This window comes from Chenopodium album, chromosome 4, assembly GCF_948465745.1.
Source record: "Chenopodium album chromosome 4, dcCheAlbu1.1, whole genome shotgun sequence".
Lineage (NCBI taxonomy): Eukaryota > Viridiplantae > Streptophyta > Magnoliopsida > Caryophyllales > Amaranthaceae > Chenopodium > Chenopodium album.
The window spans coordinates 14914894-14937965 of NC_137837.1; the positions used below are offsets into that span (position 1 = coordinate 14914894).

The 23072-nt window shown below is 37.9% G+C and overlaps 1 non-coding gene across 1 annotated transcript; it reads right to left on the bottom strand.

Moving 5' to 3' along the window:
- Positions 1-12370: 12370 nt before the first annotated feature.
- LOC145629606 (small nucleolar RNA R71) lies at positions 12371-12477 on the bottom strand. The gene has a single exon (XR_014111770.1). It is a non-coding gene; the product is annotated as a small nucleolar RNA R71 (small nucleolar RNA).
- Between the last annotated feature and the right edge of the window lie 10595 nt (positions 12478-23072).

The window sequence follows — 23072 nt, forward strand, 5'->3', positions numbered from 1 at the left end:
TTTTTCTTCAAGTATAGAGAACCGCCAAGTCAGCTTTCCTCAAGCTTGGAAAGCATTATCGGTGGATTTCTTCAAGCATAGAAAAACGCCAAAATTATATGTCAACTTTCCTCAGGCATGTAAAGTATCATCCGGTAGGTTTCTTCAGGCTTAGAAAGCTACCAAACTCATATGTTGACTTTCCTCAGGCATGGAAAGTATTTCAGCGAAACGTCATCCGGTGGATTCCTTCAAGCATAGGAAGCTGCCAAACTCATTTGTCACCAATACATTGGTGTCAAATAAGAATTCTATCCCTTTACTCTTTTATCTGTGGAACTAACATTTTTCTACAACTATCGGCATATACAGAGTGATTTAGGATCGGAAAACATCTTAAATCATTCTCCGTCCCTATCAACTACTTTGACTATTGTTTTCGAAACTGACGCTTCAACAAACTCAGTCAAAGTGGGGGCTTCTGTAGACACCTATAAATGTCTCCCCAAAACCAAACCCGATGATGAACAACCTTTCACCGCCATTATTGGTCAGGTTCAGTATTTAATCCCAGGAGTGATTAAAAATCGTATTTAATTAAATTCAATTTTTGAATAGTCCATGGATTAGTCTTGATGTTTAGTCAAAGCATAGTTCTTTTATTTTTTTTAATTTCAGCCCAAACCTTTTTATTTTATTTTATTATTTTGGCCCAAACCTTTTATTTATTTTATTTTATTAATTATTTTGTTTTAGTCCAATTTATAATAATAAATCAGAAATGGCCCAAAATTATCAATCGACGCTTAAAAATGTTGAACGAAATTAGGGTTAAAAATGATTTTAGACGGAAAAACAGACAACAAGCTCCCGCGTCACGGCATGTGTCCACCGTGTCACGGGAATTTGCCCCGTCTGACGGTGGGATTCCCCGTGACACGGTGCCTCTGCTATGACACGGGGCAATTTTGTGTCCTTTCCGCGTAAACCCTTCACGCGTTTTATTTTCCGTACCCTAAATATTTCCCACGTCACACAGCTGTCCACCGTGTCACGGGAATTTTCCCCGTCTGACGATGTCAGGCGACGTGTCACAGTGCCCTCTGTCGTGTCGCGGTGCAATTTTTTAGGGTTTTTATCTTTTTAGGGTTCCGTGTGTTCCCTCAGCATAATTTTTTTCTATAAATACCCCCTCATTTCTGATGTACGGGCCATGAATTAATTCTCTCTTTTTCTCTCCTCTATGCTCTAGCCTAAAACACTAGCCTACATTTCTTCTTTCAGAATTCCTTCTTCAAGCACTCCAAGGAGTCCATACTTTACTCGTGGTTCTGTCCTTAAGCCAAGGCGTGAAAGGTAGAACTGTTTGAGGGTTTGGCCCCAAATCAACTCTATTTAATTTAATTTAATTATTATTTTTATTTCCTTGAAGTTACTAACTCGTTTATTATTTAATAGTTGCAAGCAAACATAATCAAAGTAAGAATTATGTTCCTTTTATTTCTATTGTTTTTCTAACGATTTCATATTGTTGGATTTATTGTTAAATTGCTTCCAAAATTAATGCTTATTTTATTGATCACCATATTGCATGTTAAAGGGAATATGTTACTAGATGGAAGCCCGTGCGATGCACGATATTTTTTATACATATCTGAAAAGATTATTTTCATAATGTTAAAAGATATTTTTTATTATAAAATTTAAATTCTAAATAACTATTCGTAGTGTTTTTTTTTTTTTTAACACTTGATTATACTCAATTTTAAAGTATCTCATTATCATCAGATATTAGGATTAAATTTTTAATGTGAAAAGATATTATTTTGTTTTTTAAATAATTTAAATTATATATCCTCTATACATATATAGATATAGAATCACTATTTTTCTTACACAAACAATAACTTAGACCATCATTATTCTTTTCCCCCGTATCAACTTTATACGATTAAAAATTAATAAATTAAACCCAAAACTATATGGTAAAATAAAGACGGTGGAAGAAATAGTACGAAAATATGAATTTTTAAATTTTTAAATAGTTAAATGAAAAATATATACCAAGAATGTTGCATTACTGAAATTAATCTAATTGAATAAAATTAAATTTTTATAATGAACTTTCATTATCACATTTGATTGCTTGATATGAAACTATTACTCAATCAGTCATTAGAATATAAAACTTGCCAAAAAAAAATTATAATAAGATAAGTAGTATACTAATATCATGATTTTTTGAATGAATGAAGCGTAGTATGAGCATAATAATGTGTACAAATCATTAGTATTATCCCTAATGAAAAACTAAAGTGTTAAAAAGTTAATCATTACTCTGCAAAATAAATCTAGAAGGTTGCTATAAACCTCAACCTTTTATGATAATATCACTTTTCATCCACTAAAATATTGAAATCAATGACCCAACCAATGGTGAGCTAAATAACGTTTATATGGGGTGAGTCCAATAGTGAGCTAAAAAAAACATTTATAAGGGTGAGTGGACTGAGATGGGAAGTCAGTGATGAGCTAAATAACTGTTTATATGGGGTGAGTCCAATGGTGAGCTAAAGAAACGTTTATAAGGGTGAGTGGGAATGGGATGGGAAGTACCAGGTTTATATAGGGTGTTTGACTTTAACTATGTGCTATCATGAAATTCATGATAGACTTCATAAAATTCTATCAAGAAAATCATATTTTTTTTTTAATTCTTATATCATGATAGACTTCATAAATTATACCTTGTAAATCAATTTTGTTTAATTTTTTTAAAAATTATCTAAAAATGAATAGATTTGTTTTCTACTTATTTAATCTTTAGATTATATTATTTTTAATCTTTAGATTATATTATATATATTCTGTTTTTAAATTATATTTTGATATGTATGAAATATCATAAATCAACTACCCTACTTTATCATCTATCTATTAATTAAATTCTCAAAAAAAAAAAAAAAAAAAAAAAAAAACTATTCTTTTGCTTTATATCCAAAAACGTTTATGTTAATGTATGTAATATCATTGTGCTAAATCAACCTACTTTATCATTTATTAATTAAATTCTCAAAAAAGTCTATCTTTTGTTAAAAAAATTTGTGTTATCTTTTTAATTTACTTATCTATGTTAACTTACAAAAATTATCTAATTTATTTTAATTTATAATAATGCTTGAATATAAACTCTCAAATAATATTTGTTAATTTTGCTTATGTGGCAATTGATTTTTTTTAATTCTAAAATAAACTATAAATCTATTTTTTTTCATTGGTCGAAATAATGACTTTGCTTATGTGGCGCTCCAAATGCTCTCAAAAAATGCCTACTTTATTTATATATATTAGATTGTTTAATCAAGTGATCACTAATATTTTAGAATTATGTGTTGCATTAATATTCAACCAATTTAGATTAATAATAGTTTGGAGCAAATTGAATCTTTGTTTGTATGCCTTTGAAATCGCAGGAATCACTTTTCTTTATAAGAATCGAGTAGTGGCCAATACGGGCGAATGTGACTCTGTGACTCACTTCGTACCATCATCCCCGATCCTCCTTTCGTGGTTCCGAACCATATGGAGTTAGTAATCTCATGTATTATGAATGGGGTGTAACCTTCACGGGTCAATCGTTGTTGCCTATCGTTGTCCCTTTATCGTGGTTGCCTTTTATGATCCGTGAACAGTTTACAAGTTCCTTAAAAACTTGTTGGAGGCTCCCTACTTTCCTTGTCCTTAATCGTATTATGTTAATTCCCACTTCCTATGAGTGCCAAGTATATTCACACATGTTTTTACGTAGACGCACTTCGAACGACGCCTACAAGATAAAACTTTGATTTTTATTGTTTAGTGACATGCTAGGGTTTGTTATTAATCTTGTTAGTATCATGCCTAGGATCTTGCTAATATTATTATGCTTTGATGAGGTTATTATGAAAATTATTGTTGTCATGTTGCTTGATACTATTATTTTTATTGCTTGATCACACTTTTTATGCATGTTGAAAGGGAATTTGTACTTGTAATCACGCTTAATAAGACAATTAATAATCTTGTTTAGGTTAATGTGATTATAATTCAAGTGATCGCCAATAATAGGTTTGCTTGTGCATTAATATTCAACCAGCATAGATAAATAGGTTTAGGGTTAATTTATTGATTGTATGTTAGTCAGAAAGCGCACATGAATACGAGAAGAATAAAGTAGAGGCCTATTATTAGGGCAGTTTCAATCTCTTTTAGGTTGGATTCGTACCTTCATCCTCGAATATCCAGTTATGGTTCCAGACCACTATGGAGTTAGCGATCTCATGGATCGTGAAGGGGTGTAACCTTCACCCTATGAACGGTTTACAAGTTCCTAAAACTTGTTGGCGACTCTTTTACTCTAGCCTCCTTCCCTTTGGACGCCACCATGCTTAAGTTGTATGATCACAGTGGGGCTCAAGTGTGAGATGCTTGAAATATTCCCTACAGTTTTTTTTACTATTCCACTGGGAGGATTTCTATTTTAATTCCTAAAATTTATTTTGGCAATAATTTAGAATGAGTGAATGAGACTTGAAAAGTTCTAAGTATTTCATGTGCGTAATTTTGATTAACATTATTAGCATATGCATAAAAAGGTCCGCATTAGAAACACCATCCGTAATGCGTCAAAAACATAGGATTTTTACACGTAGGAAATTAGGGAATATCATTCACAACTAAAGTCGAAATAATGCTGCGAAAAACTGGAAAATTCAAGAACCAAAAGCTGCCAAGGCATGTAGGAATTAGCGCTGAGAAAACAGCGCCATTGCCAAGCGATGGCTTTGTCGCCTGGCGACAGGCACAGTTGTCTCGCGCCGAATTTTTCCAATACCGAGCCAAAAATCTACCTTCTTGTTTCGACTAGTTTCTAGTACTGTTTGCTCGGTTTTACTTCCTGATTGAGTTTTTCCCTTTTTTTCTAAAACCCATATGTATTCTACATATGGCCATAACCCTCTGGGAATTCACGCTCTATCTACCCAATCAAACGCTCCTGGCAACGAAAGGTACATCAGAGTTTGTTGAATTCGCCAAACCGTGGAAGCGAGTTTAACTCGCGGGGTCCCATCCACTCGCGCCAACCCTTCCAAAGGTAAGGCTTTCGCACGGTGCATCCGGACTCATACCATGGACCCTCTTTGACTAGCCCATATCCTGAACTTTAGAGAACTAGAGCCATGGTTAGGTTGCAAACTCATTGCATCATATTATGACTATTTGACTACTTGTGCATTATTTGCTCGTGCATAACCCATATGTGTTTCCACTAACCGTTTGTTTGACTTTTGAATGAGTCTAAATGAATTATTTAATGACTAAAGGACTTTTCTAAATTAATTAATTAATATAAATGATTAAAGTCTAAATAAATTGATCGAACTTGACTTAGTACGACTTTAGGCTTGTCCCTTTAGAGTAAAATACTAGAAACAGTCCCAGACCAATGTTCTAGCAATGGCGTAAAAGTTTGGGCTGTAGCGGCACGCGCTAGTGATTAGCGCCAGGCGACAATGTTGTCATCTGGTGCTGGTCCTTAGCATTTGGCGACAGTCTTGTTGCTTCGGCGATAGTCCATGTTTTTGCTTGAGTCCTAATCGGTTTAATCAGTTTATAAATGACAATATTCATGTTTTTTTTAATTGAGTCTAAGCACATAGTCTCATGGTCTCACACAAGAGTCAAAGCATGTCACTCACACTCACTATTAAAGCACACACTCAATATGTATGTCACACTTTGACCATGTCTAGAAAGTCTTGTATGCGCGTGTTTTCCGTCATTTTTTTAGGGAAGTAAGTCAGATATTATTCCTTCAATTAGACCATACTTGTTTGAACCCTTACTTGATTACCAAAATATACATCCTATTTTTGCTTATTTTTTTGTTTTTTTAAAAACCAATAAAGTCAAAGTCAATTTGAGTCAAGTCATTAAAACAAATAAATGGTTTAATTTACAACGCTTGGTCAAGAAAGGAAGGGTGATTAATCAAGAACAACACCTTTGTTCAACTACTACTTTTTAACAAACCAATTAGTCGGAAAAGAAAAGCTAAGAAGATAATGGCAACTCAAGAAGAAGTCAACGAACTTAGGAAGGACGTGGCCAACATAACTGAATTGATGAAGGCTATGGCCCCTCAAATTAATGACCCTGTGAAGCAACAACAAATGTAGCTCATGCAAGAAAGCTTGATCAAACTCTCCAATGACTATAGATTTCAGGGCATTAGCTCACAAGGGGACTTAGTGGACAAGGAGCTTCTTCCACAAAAGTTTAATGCCAATGACATTCCTAGGTTCAAGTCAACAGACAATCCTTATTTCCACCTAAGGGATTTCGATACCATAATAAATATTAAGGGGATTGATAGGAAAGTCTTCCGTTCACTATTTTCTCTATCTCTTGAAACCGTTTGTCAAAAATGGTTCTTTTCTCTTGACAAAGAGAAAACCTCTACTTGGGATGCTATTTTAAACGCTTTCATTGATAGCTATAAATGTAATATTCAAGTTGAAACCGATCATAGGGAACTTGAGATACTTAAACAAAAAGAGAATGAAGGTTTCACTTCTTTCTTTAGTGGAGGGAAACTTCCGCTAAGATGATTCAAGTGCAACTGAAAAAGAGTCTATGAGATTGTTCATAAAGAATCTCCAGGAAAAGTATTCCAAACATCTCAATTACCAAAGCAACTTTAATACTTTCAAGGCCGTTTATAACATTGGAATCAATATTGAAGACGACCTTGCAAAGGAAAAAGTTGTTAACAATAATTCCAACAGTGGCTGGAAAGGAAAGAAGAGCGACAATCCTTCTTCTTCCAAAACCACCTAATCAAATAATGTTAGCACCTTTAATCTAAATGAAGTCCTCGCCATGAATAATTAAGGACAAAAGAAACCATTTAAGAGAAACTTTACTCCTATTGGTATGAGTTATGACACCGCATTCGACCGTCTTCATGCAAATGGACCATTTGGGGATCCACCAGTCGAAAGGAGGACGGCTAATTGGAATCCCAATGCACACTACAAAACCATCAAGGTAGGGGCCATCTTACTGAGAATTGCTGGAAGCTAAAGGAAGCTACCCAAGACTTGATTTATAGCAATAAACTCCCAGTGCCTCCTGCAAGAAAGAAGCCAAGTATCAATAGTGCACCACTTTTTAATTCCTTGGCTATTTCTAATGAGGAAAATTGCGTCGACCCCTCATCTCTAATCAAACCAGTCGAAGAAATTCATGTCATTGAGGAAGAAGAGGAAATCTTTTTCAATGCCATGAGTGATTGGGCCCCAGACAAACAACCTCCCACCAGAGAAGACATTTTGATTTTCATAGATACAATGGGGAAAACAATAGATATGTGTAGAAAAGTTCTTGAACGCACAAAGTTAGAACAAAGTAAGAATGTCAATAAAGAGGTGACACCTATAGAGACTATTAAGAGGAAGCCATTTTCTCTCTAATTTGTCGAAACACCCAAAAGGAGCAATAAATTCTATACTCCAATTGGGACCACATATGCAAATATGTTCAAAATGCTCTCCGAGAGTGGCAAAATTAAACCTCTCGAACCGAGACCATTTGAATCACTAAAGAGGAGAGACAGTAACTATTGTCCATATCATCAATCAGGGGGACACACTATAGAACATTGTTTTAAATTCAAGGATTTAATTCAAAAACTGATTGATAATAAAAAGTTAGTCCAAATTCCACAAGAGAAAGTAGCTACCATCAATGGAGTTTGGGAAAGTGATGATGAGGACGTCTACCTAAAGGATTCGGAGGAAACCCCACTCTCCACAATATATCCAGTGGACGATATTTGGGATGAAGAAGATTCACCCATAGACGTTCTCACAAGATCTGGGAGAATGCAACCTCCCATTACCGCACAACAACCTATACCTACTACTCAACAAGTTCCTATACCTATCATAGAAGACAACGATGTTGTCAAACAACTCAAAAAGACTAAGGTCGAGATGAATGTATGGAAATTACTAGCTACATCCCATCAACATAGGGTAGCAGTAATGGATGCTCTAGCTAAGATAGGAATAGATTCTGAAACCACTCCTGAGGGGTTGGATAACTTTCTCACGAGTGATCTTCCTAGTCCCATCAATTTTATCACCTTTTCTAACAAGGATCTACCCCTCAAAGATGACAAACACAACAAAGCCTTAAATCTCACAGTAATCTACAAGAGAATGAATATCCCAATGACTGGATCAACAATTAATGTTTATCCACTTCAAATTGCGAGAATGTTAGGAATAAGGGGTGAAGACTTGTCTTCATCTACACAGGGAATAAGAGCTTATGAAAAAACTCGCCGTCAAGCCCTTGGAACAATCACCATGAATGTAACGACATGAGTCATAGAACATACTACTACTTTTCAAGTGGTAGACATTAAAGCATCTTTCAACTTATTGTTGGGACGCCCTTGGCTTCATGACCTTAAGGTCGTCCCTTAATCTCTTCATCAACAAGTGAAGGCTATCGAGAATCCAGTCATAAATGTGGAGCACGATGAAAATTATGAAGATTTGTGGGGCGTTAATGAAAAGGTTTCCTTAATCGAGGAGGATGAAAGGACCCATCTTTACTATGACCTCCACTCTAACATGATAGTAAATGATATCCTCAGTAAACAGGGACACTTTCCTAGAATGAAACTTAGAAAGAAGAAAGAGATATCAAAGCAAATGGGACTACCTGGCCTCCCTAAATTGGACACTTTTGGACTTGGTTTTGAATCGACTCTAGAATATCTTAAGCGAGCCCGGGATAAAGCCAACGCACTTAGGAACGCTCGTACCCATCAAAAAGAAATCCCAATGGATTATTATCCTCTCACCCTTAATGGACAATTCATGAGAGAATGAGAGGATTATCCATGTCATGAATATCCTGAACCCTTTATCAAGAATGGGATAAGATAACGTGGGTTTGAAATCTTCTTGGATTGCAACTTTCTAGATGATACCCCAACTCCTATCCATAAGGAGAAAGCACCTCCATGCTTTGACTGTAATGTCATGGGACTTCTCTTTGGGCACGAGAAGAATGAGCCAACATATATTGAGGATAATTCCTTGCTCATTCAAATGGTACTAGAAAGTGATAACTTTGATCCTTCTAAGCTTATCACTCCAGTAGAGGGATTAGTTCAAGGATGGCGAAAGACCGTGAAGGTGACTACTCCAAGTGGAAGAAAGATCTCTATAATAACAGGACAAGGACCATGTTTGAGGAATCGTTAGAGTCCGAGTCAGAGTCTTCCCTTATTGAGTCTTCTAAGTCTCTAGTTATAGCACCTTCCCCTAGTTCTTCTGTTTTAGCACCTTCTCCTAGAATAGTTAGTAGTCAAGTCCCAGCAGACATATCTCTATTTGATGTAATGGAATCTGAGTGTAATAATATGTGTTCATTTGCTTACTCCTCGTGTCACTCTTTAACCCAAGATGACGATCATTGCTTAACTAACAATGAAAATTACAAAGAAATAATTAAAGCAATGGAAACACTCGAAAATAGAACACCGGTAATTGAAGACATTGAAACGGTTGATATCTCAAAAGATCTAACCATTAAAAGAGAAGTTAAAATCGGACTACCGCTTAATAAATATGAAAGAACCGATTTAATTAATCTACTAAAAGAGTTTCTCGATGTATTCGCTTGGACATATTAGGATATGCCAGGGATAAATAGAGAAATAGCTCAACACACAATACCATTAATTCTAGGAATGAAACATGTAAAACAAAAGTTAAGTCAAATGAAACCCAGCGTAGCTCTTGAAATAATAAAAGAAGTACAAAAACAGATAACTGCAGGTTTTATCAAGGTATCCAAATACCTCGAATGGGTCGCAAATGTGGTCCCAGTTCCAAAGAAGGATGGAAGAGTAAGAATGTGTGTCGACTATCGAGATCTAAAAAAGGCAAGTCCAAAGGACGACTTCCCTTTACCACACATTGATATTCTAGTAGATAATTGATATGTCCATTTTATATAGTGTTTTACCCCCGTCCCTTGGTCGTTATTAGTAGTGTTTTTGGCTCTTTTGGGCCACTTTTATTACTAATTTGTGTGTTCTAGTGTTTTCGTAGTTTTAGTTGTATTTTACAGGAAATTGCACTCTTGGAGCATTTTCCCGGGCTTTATGGATCAACTACGGAAGCTAGAAGGACACGACCACTTTTAAAGCCCACGATCGGTGAAAGCCGGTGATTAAGGGCTCGGTAATTGGGATCCCGAGGCATTTGGACCAATTATTCGAGACCCGAGAGGAAATCCGGATTGGGCTGAGAAATCTAGCCCAATCGAAGTTCCAAGCCTCGAGGTGAAGCAAGGGCCCGATCGGGCAAGGCGCAGCAAGGCCAGGTGTTGTGCGTGCATAAGCGCGCCCGATCGTGCGAGCATCTAGCACGATCGGGCGATGCTGCTGGCAAGGAACGCGAAGAAAAAGGCGCGCCCGATCGGGCGCGTGTTTCTGGAAGAGCTCTTTTATCGAGCAATTAGTTTCTAATTAGGAAGTTGTTTTAGTTTTTTTTAAGTACGTTGGAGGACGATTAGTTTGACTTACCTTCTACTTCTTCCATCTTCTCTCTTAGACTTTCTCTCTCTACTTAGGATCTTTTCTCTCTCTTAACTCTTCTCTCAACTCTTGTTCTTGATTTTTATTTCCATTAATACAGATTAGTTTGGTAACGATTTCTCTTCTCTCAATCTTATTTCCCTTCATCATGACTTATTTTATTGCTTTGATTAGTTTAGTTTTTAATATGTGTGAGTAGTTTTATTTCTAGGGTTTATGGGGATCCATAAATAATATGAAGGGGTAAATTGTTGTTGTTAATTATCAATGCTAGATTAATTTCCTATTGATTGATTTAATGCTCTGTGACTAGATTTGCGCAAATCTTTTATGCATGAGTTTAACAATATTGATTCGAGATTCGACAGATGAGAATTGATGTTTAGGTCTAGTTTCAATAGGCATGTTAATTTATAAATGGTTAAGTCGAGATTCGAGAGATGAGATTTAATACCGGTAAATTAATTGTGTGATTGTAATACGTAGCGAAAGCCCTTTACAATCTGGTTAATTGATGCATTGATGATTGACTATTATTGATTATTGGTATTGCATGATAATTTCTTATTGAATTGTTTTAACGTTTTACAATTGCGGCTTGTAAAAGTATAGCAATATTAAATTGATGAATCGAGCAGATGTTAATTTGATATTAAAGGCTATTTTCAATAAGAACTTAGATCTAGTAAATTGCGAGAGCCTGTTAGATCTATGTTGATTAATAAATTGCGAGAGCCTGTTAATCGTGTTATTTATGCAATGTCAATGATTGATTACTATGTTTTACCCTGGAGTATTATTTATTGGTGAACCTATGCCCTAGATCCTTTTATATATTATTTTCTCCCTACTCTTAATCTTCGTAGTTTAATCTCCTTTGATTACAATATATTGGTTACTCTATAATCTAGATTATATTATTTAATTAGAAATAGAAAGACTCGTTTCTCTATGGATTCGACCCTACTTCCCTATCTACTTTAGTTAGAGGATTTAGGAATTATTTTTTATCAGGGGATACGACTTTACCCTGTCAAAATTTGGCACCGTTGCCGGGGAAACGGTTTTATTTTTATTTCTGATTGTTTTTGTAGTCTAGATTATTTCCCTTTTGTCTCAGAGAGCATTGCTCTCTGAGACAAATCTCATATTTGCTTTTAATTTTTGTTTATGCCCAGGTGTTCCAGATCAGGTTACATCCCATTCGATCCTGAGATCGAACGTTCCTTCCATAGATAGAAAAATCTCTACAAGCAAATCCTGGCGGATTCTGGTGATAACAACAATAATCACCGATCCTCCAACTAGTTCTAGCGATTCAGAGACATCATCAGACGCAGAATAAGAGATGGCGGTCCAAAGAAGCTTAGTGATTATTCACAACCAAAGCTTACGGATTTTCCACATCTCACCCCTACTCCAGCTCTTGATGGGGTTCAATTTGAAATTAAACCTCAATTTATAACGATGATAGAGAGGAAGTAATTCAGTGGAGCCAAGGGTGAAGACCCGAATCTTCACATTGCCGACTATTGTCAATATTGCAACACCATCAGGCAAGCCGGGGTCACTCAAGACCAAATAAGGGAGATTCTCTTTCCCTTCTCTTTAACTGGAAAATCTAAATTGTGGTTTAATGGCTTAAATAGAACTACACTTGGTATAACTGACTGGGAAACTCTTGTTTTGAATTTCTATAACAAGTATTATCCTGTAGAGAGAAAAGCAGTACTACGGAGTGCGATCCAGAACTTTGCCCAAGAAGCCGATGAGTCTTTATATGAGGCTTGGGAGAGGTTCAAGGACTTACAAAGAGAATGCCCTCACCATAATTTAGCGCAATGGCAGTTAATCCAATCCTTTTATAACGGCATTGGAAATTCCTCTAGAATAATTTTAGACTCTGCAGCTAGTGGGAGATTTATGAATCTTAATGTTGATGATGCAGGTCAGGTTATTGAAGATATGGCGATACACAATTCCCAATATGGGAATCCTAGAGGATTTGCTAACAAGGGGAAGCATAGTGTCGACTCTGTATCCTTTTTGCAAGCTCAGCTAACCTCTATTTGCTAAAAATTAGATAATCTCAGCACTGCTAATGTAGCTAATGTTTCTGCAATTAATAATAATTCTAATGAGGCCTTCTGTGAAAATTGTGGTATTGTAGGTCATTAGGAGCAAGATTGCAGGAGTTCCATGGAGCAAGTTAATGTCTTCCAAGCTTATAGGCAGAATAACCCATACTCCAACACCTACAATCCTGGGTATCGGAATCATCCGTACCTTTCCTCCCGGAGCACTAATGTTCAAAATCCACCACCACAAGAACCACAGGCGCCACAGCAGCAGAAATATTATCATCCCAATGCTAGCCAGAAGAACCAACCACAACAAACCCCCTCATCTTCCGACCCTTCTCTGGCGGAAATTAGAGAGTTGTTGGTTAATATGCAAAAGCACATGGAGAGCAGAGATGTGACAATTGATAAAATTCTAGCGCATAATAAAATTGTAGATAATCAAATTGCGCAACTCTCCGCTACTCTACAAGCCCGCCAACAGGGAGCTCTACCGGCGCAGCCAACCCGACCTACGGATCAAGCATTTGCAATTACTCTAAGGAGTGGTTCAAACTATGAAGGGCCCTCTATGCCCAGAGTTGATGAACCTGTCTTATTAAATAATGCTAATCTTGATTCCGTTAAACCAAACAATGTAGTTGATAGCCCTGCAGGGCTAAAGGATAATACTAACATATCTAATTCTACATTGCAGGGTACAACTCCAGAGAAGGTTGCTACTCCAGACAAGAGTAATAATGCTCCAAAGCCAATTATCAAACTTCCATTCCCCAATCGTCAATTGAAGACAAACTTGGATAAGCAGTTTGGTAAGTTCCTAGAGGTAGTAAAAGATTTGAAGGTAACAGTTCCCTTTACTGAATTGATCACACAAATCCCCTCGTATGCAAAATTTATGAAAGAAATATTGACGAGAAAAAGGTCTATTAGTGAGGAAGAGACGGTAGCTTTCACTGCAGAATGCAGTGCCGTACTTCAAAATAAGTCTCCACCTAAATTAAAAGATCCGGGTAGTTTTTCTATCCCTTGTCATATTGGCAATCTCTTGATTGATAATGCATTATGTGATTTGGGTGCTAGTGTTAGCGTCATGCCATTATCTGTGTGTTCTAAGTTGAATATGGGTAAATTAAAAGCTACCAATATAACTCTACAAATGGCCGACCGTTCTTTCAAATACCCCTTAGGTGTTTTAGAGGATGTCCCCGTTAGAGTAGGTAAATTTTATATACCTGTAGATTTTGTTGTTCTTGATATGGCTGAGGATATGCAAACCCCAATTATTTTGGGTAGACCATTCCTTAACACTGCAGGAGCAGTCATAGATGTAAGAAGTGGTAAGTTAACACTATCAGTAGGGGATGATAAAGTTATTTTTAACCTGAATAATTCCCCTAAAAGCTCCATGACTGAGGAGAAATGTTGCAGTGTTAATGTGGTTGTAAATTATTCTAACAAGCCCCAAGCTCTTGAAAAAGATCCCTTGGAGGCGGTATCTTGTGTTGCATCCTTTTCAGATGAGATAGACAAATGGCAGAAGGAAGTCGATGCAATAGAAAGAGCACTCTAAAATGTTGGTCTTGGTTTCGAGGATGAACAGGTGGAACCAATTGAGCAAGTTGTGCGAATCGAGCCTACGGTAAGTGTTCCGCCAGATCGAGTTGCAAGTGTTGAACGCAATGACAATTTGAAGCAACCTTCGATCGAAGAAGGATTTTTAGTGCGTAGCATTGAAGATCCCCCAGTTCAAGTCAAGGAGGATCCACCAGATAAGGTGATTTGGCGTCCCACAGGGTATGTCAGAAAGCCGCATCGCAGCCTAAACACCGCTAGACCGGGTGAGAAACCACCCGATCAAGCGTTAGGCCAAGGGTCCTAGATATTGTATTTGGTAAGAAGGTCGTGCGGGACCTAGATAAACCAGCGCTTTGCGGGAGGCAACCCGTATTTCTTGCTTTCTAGACTAGCTTCTTTTTTATTTTTAATTTTATTTTAGAGAGGCGAGGAGAGTGAAATTTTACCGTTTATAAGTGTTTTTGTACAGGTATAGGTTTAAGTGGTCGAAAGACTTAGAAGAAATTTGAAGACAAAGAAGAAAAAAAATAGCTAAGGAATTCAGACCGGGCACGGGCCCGATCGGGCAGAGCTCGCCCGATCGGGCGCGCAAGCATGACATATTTCCAGCCTAAAATTCGCCCGATCGGGCGCGATCGGAGAGCTGGGAATCGAGCAAAATTCGCCCGATCGGGCAAAGTTGCCCGATCGAGCGCGCAAATGCCGTCAGAAACTCGAGCTAATTTCGCCCGATCGGGCGCAAATCGAGTGAAGGAAAAGATATATCTGGTGGAGCTCGCCCGATCGGGCGAGTATGAGGGCGAAAAATCGTTCGTGTTCACGCCCGATCGGGCGGAGCTCGCCCGATCGGGCGCGGAACTGAGTTCTGGGACTTCAGCATTATCCTCCCGATCGGGCGAGGCTCGCCCGATCGGGCGCGCCTATTTTGACCGTCCCTTTAAACTTTTCCTCTTCTTTATTTCCTCACTTTCTTCTTATTTCATCTTCTTCTCCATTACTTTCTCTCTCTAAAACCTCCATTTTTACACCTTCAAACTCACTTCTTTTTCAAGATCTCCTCATATTCATCCATCAAAACCTCAAAATTCTTACATATTATTAATCCTCACATCTCCCTCTACATTTCCCACCTATTTTCTCCCACTTTCTCTCATACTTCCTTCAAACACCTAGAGAGAGAAAGCTCCAAGCATCAAGTTTTTTCCAATAAAATGGCCTCAAAACGTTCAAGGACACAAAGGGGTGAGAGTTCGAGGGCACCACAACCAACAGTCAACCCGGATCTTCAAAATCCGGGATAGGAGGAGGTTGTCATTACCTCAGAGGAGCAACGGGCTAGGATGCTAAACCTTATCGATCGCCAGGTACTCTCTACCCGTTTTATTCATCATCCCACACTAGTTAGGTTAGGCCTAGATAAATATTTGGAAAAATTGTTCAAGGGTATAGGCATGAGTGGTTTATTTCAAATGTGCCATGATACGTATGACTACTTAACATTAGAATTTATTTCAAGTTTTAATGTTATTAAAATGAATGCACTAATTACTCATGTAAAATTCCGATTATTAAACAACGATGTGAGACTAACTCTTAAAGAATTCGGAAAGTTGTTTGATTTGAAATCGGATAAACCGATTGAACCCTCTCAATACCACACCACCGTGGTCTATAAGAGGCTAACTGGGGAGGATTTAGTTAACCTCCAGCATGCCAAAGGGACGTGGATTCAACATCCCGTCCCAAAACTTTGGCAAAGATTTGCCGGCCTCACTATTTTTGGGAGGCATGAACCAGCAAATGTTAGGAGAGATGAATTGGAACTTTTGGCATCCTATGTAATTCCTACCGCCGAAAAATTGAACATACCCCATAGGATAGCCAATCACTTCCAAAGGGCGGCCAATGCGGCCAAGGCTAGTAGGTCTAGGGCACCTATTTATTTTGGGGGGTTAGTGACCCACATTCCTAGGAAACACCTAGGTTGGAACCTGGATGGGCATAGAAAAGTTGTAGGATCAAACCTCATGGACCTACCCTATTTAGGGAGTTTGAACTGGGTGCAACCCGTGGGGAGTGATACTTGGTGGATAGTCCACCGACAATCGGGTAGGAGGGACCAAGCCTTTACCTTACCCAACCCCGCCTTGACCAAATTTGAGAAGGGGAAGCCTTCTTATACTTTCGATATTAATGGTCAAGGTGAGGTTCTACCACCTCACCCTTCACCACAACCCCACCAATCCCCCCTAGACCATTCCCCACTCACCATTCACCACATTACCAACCACCTCCACCCTTCACGTATGGCATGCCCACTTCCTCGGTCGACTACAACGTCGACCCCAATTCCCCTTATGAATTTTCGGCTTTTAGGAGCCAATTAGACCGCATCGAGACGGGGCAAGGGAGAGTTGAGGGTATGATGCAAAACCTAGATTCTAGGTTAAGCTCCTTAGATGGGCGGGTTGGTTACATAGAGAGGAACCTCGGGAGAGGCCTATACCCCATGTATGACTATTATGCCCGTCGGGGGGCTATTCCTCCCGATTCACTTACTCCCGATTGGTTCCAATACCCCCAAGGAGGATATTCTCACCCCGGTGCGTATGGTACTTATGTGGACTACTCTTCAGTCCACGGATATGGGGGTGATGCTCCTTTTGGGGGTATGGGTGGGAATGTGGACCCTAACTACTTTGCAGGTGGTTCGGGTTATGGTGGTGCTGGACCAAGCCAGGGTGGTGCCGGTTCGAGTCATGGAGGAGGATATGAGAGGATGGATGATGATGAGGACTAGCTATGTTGGGCTAGTTTCCGAGCCAATGAGGACATTGTCTGATTCTGGCTTAGGGCAGATTTTTGTTTGGTATTTTTCTTTTTCTCTTTTCTTTTATTTTTGGTGTGTTTTCTTAGGTTAGATTTCTTGCTTTCTAGGTTAGTTTTTATTGCTTTCTTATATATGAAAAATACAAAAAAATTGAAAAATAAAAAAAATCCAAAAATACGTTTCAGTGAATTGTAAATTATGCTTCCCTGTGCCCCTTACTTGAGAAAATTGTTTTGATTCTTGGTTATTGATGATAGGCATTGTGGATTAGTTAATCATGATTTGATGTTTGATTGCCTTGAAACCTTTACATGCGTCAATTTTGTCCAACTACTTGTGAATATAGTGCTTGACTAGTTGATTTGGTTAGGAATGTGTGATAGTTCCTGGTATGTCAATGAATTTGAGTATTGGTTTGCAACTATAAGTAATGTTTATATGATTCATTATTATGCACATTGAGGAGGACGAAGGCATTTGTTCTTTTAGGTGGCCTTCAGATGATTGTAGATACATTTGTTCCCTTCTTGCTACCCATGTTGTTGCCTTGAATTTTTGTTGTTTATTAGCAACATTACAAGCCTATTTTGCCCCATTGGTTACTAGTCCCAAGCTTGGCTTGGGGGAGCTATTAGTGAGTGACGTGAGGGAGTTTGTAGTGTGCTTATTATTTGCACAATTTGGGTGGGTTTTTGAGAAGTTGTTTTGTTGTTGTTCATGTTTATTTTTGACGAGCTTGAGAGTTATATTTTCTTGCAAAAAATAAAGCATGATATTATGAAAAAAAAGAGAAGTTCAAGAAAAAAAAACTAATGTGAAAAAATAAGTGAACTTCAAAAGAAAAAAAAAATGTTCAAATGTTCTAGTTGGAGGGTGATCAAAGGAAAATAATTTTGAGCCTCAATGAAAAAAAAAATTCAAGTTTGGAAAATAAAGTTTGTTTATTCACTCTACTTCTTCATTATTATATCTTATGAGTGAAATTGTAAGAGTTGGGTTTATTTATTATGATTGGAGTTTATTTGGTTGATGTTAGAGTTGGTTATGTAGGAGATGTATGATCACTATTTATTTTGATCATGGGTTTTATTAGGATATGGCTCCTTTAAGCATAGCTTTTCTCTCACTTATTTCCAAATTTATTCTACCCTTTACCCTAGCCTTACATTACAAGCTTTAAAGACCTTCCGACCTTTGTGCATAGAATTGTATGAATGTGAAAGTGTTGTTTATCAATGCAAGTTATGATTTGGCATATTTCGAGTCAACTAGTAGGATTGAGCGTTCATTGTTTTATACACACAAGAGTGTGAGTTGGGAGGGCATTGTTCACATAAAGGGGTTGGATGGAGAGCGATCGAGTACATCTTTTACTCGCCACAAAAATGAGAGTTGAGTGTATGAGCACTAGTCTTGAATTCTATATGCTCTTGTGGTTTGCTCTATTTGACAATTGTTAGGGAAGAAAGGTAATTGGATGGACTTGATTGGTTGACTCTGAAGCATGTTTATTTGATTTACCCTGAATCGTTTGTGCTTGATTTTTATGGATTGGGGTGAAGCATATTTATTGATTCATTGATGAGATCTTTGCTTAGGGACAAGCAAAGGTTTGGCTTAGGGGAGTTTGATATGTCCATTTTATATAGTGTTTTACCCCCGTCCCTTGGTCGTTATTAGTAGTGTTTTTGGCTCTTTCGGGCCACTTTTATTACTAATTTGTTTGTTCTAGTGTTTTCGTAGTTTTAGTTGTATTTTACAGGAAATTGCACTCTTGGAGCATTTTCCCGGGCTTTATGGATCAACTACGGAAGCTAGAAGGACACGACCACTTTTGAAGCCCAGGATCGGTGAAAGCCGGTGATTAAGGGCTCGGTAATTGGGATCCCGAGGCATTTGGACCAAGTATTCGAGACCCGAGAGGAAATCCGGATTGGGCTGAGAAATCTAGCCCAATCGAAGTTCCAAGCCTCGAGGTGAAGCAAGGGCCCGATCGGGCAAGGCGCGGAAAGGCCAGGTGCTGTGCGTGCATAAGCGCGCCCGATCGTGCGAGCATCTAGCACGATCGGGCGATGCTGCTGGCAAGGAACGCGAAGAAAAAGGCGCGCCCGATCGGGCGGCCCTTCGCCCGATCGGGCGCGTGTTTCTGGAAGAGCTCTTTTATCGAGCAATTAGTTTCTAATTAGGAAGTTGTTTTAGTTTTTTTTAAGTACGTTGGAGGACGATTAGTTTGACTGACCTTCTTCTTCTTCCATCTTCTCTCTTAGACTTTCTCTCTCTACTTAGGATCTTTTCTCTCTCTTAACTCTTCTCTCAACTCTTGTTCTTGATTTTTATTTCCATTAATACAGATTATTTTGGTAACGATTTCTCTTCTCTCAATCTTATTTCCCTTCATCATGACTTATTTTATTGCTTTGATTAGTTTAGTTTTTAATATGTGTGAGTAGTTTTATTTCTAGGGTTTATGGGGATCCATAAATAATATGAAGGGGTAAATTGTTGTTGTTAATTATCAATGCTAGATTAATTTCCTATTAATTGATTTAATGCTCTGTGACTAGATTTGCGCAGATCTTTTATGCATGAGTTTAACAATATTGATTCGAGATTCGACAGATGAGAATTGATGTTTAGGTCTAGTTTCAATAGGCAGGTTAATTTATAAATGGTTAAGTCGAGAATCGAGAGATGAGATTTAATACCGGTAAATTAATTGTGTGATTGTAATACGTAGCGAAAGCCCTTTACAATCTGGTTAATTGATGCATTGATGATTGACTATTATTGATTATTGGTATTGCATGATAATTTCTTATTGAATTGTTTTAACGTTTTACAATTGCGGCTTGTAAAAGTATAGCAATATTAAATTGATGAATCGAACATATGTTAATTTGATATTAAAGGCTATTTTCAATAAGAACTTAGATCTAGTAAATTGCGAGAGCCTGTTAGATCTATGTTGATTAATAAATTGCGAGAGCCAGTTAATCGTGTTATTTATGCAATGTCAATGATTGATTACTATGTTTTACCCTGGAGTATTATTTATTGGTGAACCTATGCCCTAGATCCTTTTATATATTATTTTCTCCCTACTCTTAATCTTCGTAGTTTAGTCTCCTTTGATTACAATATATTGGTTACTCTATAATCTAGATTATATTATTTAATTAGGAATAGAAAGACTCGTTTCTCTGTGGATTCGACCCTACTTCCCTATCTACGTTAGTTAGAGGATTTAGGAATTACTTTTGATTAGGGGATACGACTTTACCCTGTCAATAATACAGCGAATCGCGCACTTCTCTCGTTTATGGACGGATACGCGGGGTATAACCAAATTCTCATGGCAGAAGAAGATATGTAGAAGACAACATTCATAACACCTTGGTGCACTTACTGTTACACGGTGATGCCATTCGGGTTGGAAAACGCGGGTGCCACTTACCAACGAGCAGCAACTGCCTTACTCCATGACATGATGCACAAGGAAGTTGAAGTCTATGTAGATGACATGATTGTAAAATCAAATGATCGCCCAGGGCGTTTGGTAGTCTTAAGAAAAATTTTCGAAAGGCTAAGAAAATACAATATGAGGTTGAACCCATCTAAGTGTGCTTTTAGAGTCAACTCAGGAAAAATCTTAGGATATTTCATTAGCTCTAGACTAATAGAGATAGACCCAACCTAAATCAAGGCAATCATGTCAATGCCACCGCCCAAAACCGAAAAGCAAATTTGGAGATTCATCGGCCGGTTGCAATACATAAGTAGGTTCATATCCAAGTTAACAACACTATGTGAACCAATATTCAAGAAGCTCAAAAAGAATGTGCCAGTAATATGGGACGACGAGTGCCAAAAAGCCTTTGAAAAGATCAAAGCCTATCTCGCTAATCCTCCTGTATTAGCACCAGCACTCCCAAGAATCCCTCTTAGGTTGTACCTAACAGTCATCAAAGAGACAATGGGGGCTATGCTTGCACAAGAAGTAGAAGGAAAAGAGAATGACATCTACTATCTAAGTAAAAATATGCTCGAGTATGAAATACGCTATACACCACTTGAGAAATTGTGCCTCGCATTAGTGTGGGCCACAACTAAGTTAAGACATTGCATGCTCGTTCACACAGTCTTTGTAGTATCTCTAATGGATCCACTTAAGTATCTTTTTGAGAAATCTACACTAAATGGGCGAATTTCAAGATGTATAGTCAACTTAGCCCAATTTGATGTAAGATTCATGCCCCAAAAGGCTATTAAAGGATCCGTGGTCTCGGACTTATTAGCGGACTTCCCAATAGAAGATTTGACACCAATACATGAGAATGACTTTCCAGACGAAGACTTGATGGTCACAGAAGATGATACTTGGACTCTATACTTCGATGGAGCCTCAAACCAAAAAGGATGTGGCATAGGGGTATTATTGGTATCACCTAAAGAAGAACATATTCCAATCTCCATAAAGCTAGATTTCGACGTTACCAACAACGCTGCAGAATATGAAGCATGCATGGTAGGCCTCGAAACAAAATTGGCATTGGGAGTAAAGAAACTTCAAATATTCGGAGATTTTTCTTTGATCATCAACCAAATTTCCAAAAGATGGAAAGTAAGGAGTGAAAGCTTGGCCCCTTACCAAACATACTTGGATTCTCTCACAAACTAACTGGAAAAGGTAGAGTACACATATCTACCTAGAGAAGAAAATTAAATCAATTTGTTGATGCCTTAGCAAGACTAGCCTCAATGGTTAGGATTCCTACGGAAATTGAGCAAATGCATAACGATAGAAAAAAGACATAAACCGGCTTATATTCAAGCTATAGAGGATGATGAAGTGGTCCAAGAAGAGGAAGAAGAAGAAGAAGAACCTTGGTATACGGACATCCTCAACTATGTCACCAAAGGAGAATACCCACTCCATGCTGATAAAAGAGCAAAACGAGCCTTAAGACTTTTGGCTTCCCAATATGTGCTCATAAACGACGAGTTACATAAAAAGGTACCTAAAGGTTGAGCTCTTCTATGTATAGGCAAGAAGGAAGCCCAAAGGGCCATGAGAATAGTCCATTAAGGAGTATGTGGAACACATGTGAATGGAAAAATGCTAGTCCAAAAGATAATGCGCGAAGGGTATTATTGGACTACCATGAATAGGAACTGTCATCAATATATCAAAAGATGCCCTAAATGCCAAATATACGCCAACTTACAACATGTTCCTCCATCTCTCCTCTACACCTATACATCACCATGGCCATTCTCAACATGGGGAATAGATATTTTTGGAAAAATTACTCCTCCCGGAACAGGAGGCCATGAATACAATTTAGTAGCAATTGATTACTTCACTAAATGGGTTGAAGCAGCATCATATGCAAAACTCACTGCAAGGCATGTAGCACTCTTTATCGAAAGAAACATTATCTGTCAATATGGAGTCCCACATGAAATGATAAGTGATAATGGAACTCACTTTCAAGCAGAATGTGAAGAATTGCTACAAAATTATGGCATTCAACATCATCACTCTTCTCCATACAGACCTTAGGCAAATGGTGTAGTTGAGGCAGCTAATAAAAATTTAAAGACCATCATTGAGAAGATGACAGAAAATTAGAAGGATTGGCCTGACAAACTCCACTTTGCTCTATGGGGTTATCGTACGTCAATCGCTCGTCAACAGGAAATATGCCATTTTCCTTAGTCTATGGAATGGATGTCGTACAACCTGTAGAGCTAGAAATACCTTCATTATGCATCGCGTTGGAAAGTAAACTTGATGAAGTTGAGTGGACAGAGCAAGATATGAAGAGCTAATTATGCTCGATGAAAAGCGACTAGAGGCTCTACATCATACTCTGTGCTATCAAACCCGTATGGCTAGACACTTCAACAAGAAATTCAAGACAAGAAACATCAAAGTAGG